A 4969-nucleotide genomic window follows, 5' to 3' on the forward strand; every position below is an offset into this window, starting at 1 on the left:
AATTCTTTAAAAAAAAAAAAAAATAGTTCAGTAAAACAATCTAAGTGATTACTATGAAAAGCATATGGAATCTTACACTTTAATTTTCCATTTATTAAAGGGAAGGATTTGGCATGTTAATAAGTTAGGCCCAACATTATGAAGTCTTTTGTCTACCTACTCATTTTTCCCTGCCTTCCTTCTTTACTAATTTATCCACCTAGAATGCCTTTCTTTCTGCTCAGTTACTCCTCTTGCTCTCTTCTCCATGGAGTCTCATTAGTAGAATGGTACTGACTGCATCATACTCTGTGGTCTCAGGGTTCCTTGCCTTGCTTACTATAACACTGAAAACCCATGAATTTTTCTCAAAAAATCTCGTTGGGGGAAAGGGACCCACATGTGCAAAAATGTTTGTGGCAGCCTTTTTTGTAGAAACAAGAAACTGGAAACTGAATGGATGCCCACCAATTGGAGAATGGCTGAAAATACATGGTATATGAATGTTATGGAATATTCTTTTTCTTTTTTTTATATTCTTTTTTTATTTTTAAAAAATGTTTTTACAACATTATCCCTTGCACTCCCTTCTGTTCTTGAATTTTCCCCTCCTTCCCTCCACCCTCTCCCCTAGATGGCAGGCATTCCCATACATATTAAATATGTTATAGTATATCCTAGATATAATATATGTGTGCAGAACCGAATTTTGTTGTTGTTGTTGTTGCAAAGGAAGAATTGTATTCAGAAGGTAAAAATAACCTGGGAAGAAAAACAAAAATGCAAACAGTTTACACTCATTTCCCAGCATTCCTTTTCTGGGTGTAGCTGATTCTGTCCATCATTGATCAATTGGATCTGAGTTAAATTTCTCTTTGCTGAAGATATCCACTTCCATCAGAATACATCCTCATACAGTATTGTTGTTGAAGTGTATTATGATTTCCTGGTTCTGCTCATTTCACTCAGCATCAGTTCATATAAGTCTCTCCAAGCCTCTCTGTATTCATCCTGCTGGTCATTTCTTACAGAACAATTGGAATATTATTTTTCTATAAGAAACGATCAGCAGGATGATTTCAGAGAGGCCTGGAGAGACTTACATGAACTGATGCTGAGTGAAATGAGCAGAACCAGATTATGCACAGCAACAAGATTATATGACGATCAATTCTGATGGATGTGGCCCTCTTCAGCAATGAGATGATTCAAAATAGTTCCAATTGTTTAGTGATGAAGAGAGCCTTCTACACCCAAAGAGAAGACTGTGGGAACTGAGTGTGGACCACCACATAGCATTTTCACTCTTTTTCTTTTGTTTGCTGCAAAAACGAAGCAAATGCAAGTGCAATTTGTTTTTTTTTTCCTCAGTTTTTTCCCTTCTTGATCTGATTTTTCTTGTACATCAAAATAAATATAAATATGTATACATATAATGGATTTAACATATTTAACATGTATTGGATTACCTGCCATCAAGAGGTGGGGAAGGAAGAGAAAATTTTGAACACAAGGTTTTGCAAGGGTCGATGTTGAAAAATTACCCCTGCATATGTTTTGTAAATAAAAAGCTTTAATAAAAATTTTTAAAAAGAAATAAAAATCTCCTTAGGTCTTTATCCATTTTTTTCTTCTCTGATTTTCTATTCTGCCTTGTGTCTTTATGACATCCACTACTTGAAGAAGCATACCTCATTCAATAAAGCAAGCAATTAAAACATTTATTAAGCACCTACTATATGCCCCTATTTTGGACAACTGAACCAATACCTTTAAACCAAACCAGGTCACATTCCGTTGTTGGGTGTGGAAGACTTCATATACACATTTCACCCCCCACATTGGTAACAGGTATGGCATTCATGTTGGTTTAGAGTCACTCTCGGACAATCTGTATTAGGTAAAGTGAGGGGGTCTCAGTTGTTGGACAGTTGTTTTTCAGTCATGTCCAACTCTTCATGATCCCATTTAGGGTTGTGTTGGCAAAGATATTGGAGTGGTTTGCCATTTCTTTCTACAGGTCATTTCATAGATGAAGTAACTGAGGCAAACAAGATTAAGTGACTCACCCAGGATCACATAGCTAGTGTCTGAGGTCAGATTTGGACTCAGGAAGGTGAGTCTGACTCCAGGCCCAGCCTTCTATCCACTGAGTCATTTAACAGCCTAAGGGGCTCTCATTCTGGGCCCATTTGAGGAAAATTAGGCTCAGGTCTGTTCAAGAATCAGTCATACAGGTCTAAGTGAGTGAAAGATGGTGCTAGAACTACAGGATGCAGTCAGTGGAAACTAAACAGAGTCAGGAGACCTCATCTGTACTTTTAGTCTCATTTGTGAGACTAATGCCCTTATAGGATCTAGGACAAGTCACTACAAGTATTTAAGACTGTTTCTTTCCCTCAGTTATAAAACAAATCCTAAAGTCTTTTTAGTTCATGTGTGTGTGTGTGTGTGTGTGTGTGTATGTTTGTGTTTAGTCACCTTGGAGAAGAGCAGAAACCAGTGAAAAATGAATCTGGAATAAATTAGTTTCTTTGATATTCAAAAATCTAATGGGCCAGCCATGAAACTGGTTGATGAGCTCAAATCAGGCCCTGCAAGCTTCAATGAGCCCAGGGCTCCAGTCTGTCCTGAAAGATCTGGCCCCTCTCCATACTGGCCAGTCTCAGGTTTGGAGCAGGTTTTAGGAGAGTGGGTGTCTCATGCAATCAGTCTGCATTGTGTCTGCACTGTACTTAGATTCAGGGAACTATATGGCCTTCTTGAGATAAGCTATAGGTGAAAGGAGAGCACACAGGGACACAACCAGAAGGCTGCAAAGCCGTTTCCCCAGGCTTTTCCAGCAGGGTCTTACTCTGTCTAAAGCCATGGGTCACCTCAGGCCTGAGAGTGCTACACATTCTTCCATCTTCTTCCATATTCTTTAGAGGAGCAGAACTCTGAAGATCATCCTGTAGATCTAGAGCTGAAAGTGACCTGAGGATCCAACCTCCTCACTTTAGAGGTGAAGAAAATGAGACACATAGAAGTTAAGTATCTTGCTCAGGATTGCACAGGCAGGAAGTGTATGAATCAGTATTTGAATACAGGTCTTTTTGAACTCAAAGTCCAGTTCCCCCATCTACTGTGTCTCTCAAGTGACAGGATGATAGAACTCAGAGGTAGGAGGGACCTTTGAACACATAATCTAGTTTAAAATCCCAGGATTAACCAGTGCAATTGATTCAGTGCCCAGACATCTTATGACACTGTGACTCATCTACTGAGAAGCTTAAAGTCAACTCACTCCCATAGCTTCGGTTCTCACTTTCATGGGAGTGATTCCCAAACTGGATATTCACCCAGCAGCCCAATCTCAATGGAATGGATCCAAACTTCCACCTTGAAGGCCAGTTTTTCCTTCTGACATAAAAATTTTTGTTCTTGGTACCATCATTCTCCCAGTCACCCAGGCTCTGGACCTATGAGGTGCCATAGTCAACAAGTATTGATTACTCACTCAGTATGTCAGCCACTGTGTTAAAGTACTCTTTTTTTTTGCCGACCAAATTCTGTAGTCTACCCTCAGAAAATCTGTTCTTCCAGGATTAGCACTAGGCTTAAGCCAATATTATGTCTGTTCTGGGCTATTGCAATATAGGCTCTGAAAAGGTCTTCACTTCTGCCCATCCTATACATCCTTATCAGACTGATTTTTCTAAAACCATACTTTAGTCCCAAAACAGAGTAGAAACAACTGATTCTAATCAATTTACTAATATCTGATTCTGTGACTTACTCTGGGTTTTCTTGGTGAAGATATTGGAGTGATTTAACATTTCCTTCTCTAGTTCATTTTACAGATGAGTAAACTGAAGTAGAGGGTAAAGTGACTTGCCCAGGTCACACTGCTAGTATTTGAGGTCAGATTTGAACCCAAGATGAGTCTTCTTGATTTCAGGCCCAGCACTGTTCTTCGTGCCACTTAACTGTTCTAGTGTCAGGAGATCAGGGTTCTAATAATGGCATTGTCTAATCTTAACTAGCTGGTTGGAAGCAAACTAGTTAATTCTCTGGATCTCACATGAGGTATGTGGACTAAATGGTTTGTCACTAATAGTTCAAATATATCCTATTTTGTGTTTCTTTTCTTCTCAAGAACTTGTCTCCCTACTGATTGAGGTAAATATTACATAACTCAACTGGGCACTCAAAGCCCTCTGCTAGGGAATACATATTAACTATTCTTCCCATTGCATTAAATTTAACCCAGATAATGATGAATTATGATTATGACCAAAGGAGATTTTTGTAAAGGGTGATGTTGAATCAGAAGGGTATGAATGAGGCATTACATCTGTTAAGGATTTTAAGTTATTTAGTAAAAGCACAAATAGTTTACAATCTAATAAAAAAAAAAGTTGCAGGAATCCAGACTTCTGCTCATTAAGGCTACCCCCTATCTGAAAATGGAATGTTATTTTCTCAGTCAAGTGGAAGTATTCATGCACATTTGTCAGAACCACAGTAGAGATGGTCAATGGGAAATGTGGAAGAGGTGAGAGTTTACCAGCATGGGTAGTGGGACAAAAGACCTACCCTCTTAGAGGTGTACACTGCCACCTCATGGCCAGACCACGGGTTAGAAATCCCATCCAGGCTTTGCCCAGAGTAGGGGGTGGGACAAAAAAAGAGGGAGGGATGAGAGAAACCAAAGCACTTTCGTATTGGAGGACATCTCAGGGGGAAGTGACCACACCTCTCCTTGAACAAACTAAGGGCTCGCAGATCCTTGGAACTAGTTCTGAAAAAAATTTCCTAGCAGGTATCAGTTTCTTGGAGAAGGCTGGGGAAAAGTAGGGGTGAGAAATGTTTGTTCACCATACAGTACAGCCTTCTGACTCGTGGTCCTCTCCACCTGGGACACTGTATCCTATATTTGGTTGCTGTCTGTAGGAATATAACTTTGGTTGCTTCAATAACTGGAAGAATGAGTCTGACAACTTTTAAC

Source organism: Sminthopsis crassicaudata, chromosome 1 (genome assembly GCF_048593235.1).
Source record: "Sminthopsis crassicaudata isolate SCR6 chromosome 1, ASM4859323v1, whole genome shotgun sequence".
In the NCBI taxonomy this organism is placed as follows: Eukaryota; Metazoa; Chordata; class Mammalia; order Dasyuromorphia; family Dasyuridae; genus Sminthopsis; species Sminthopsis crassicaudata.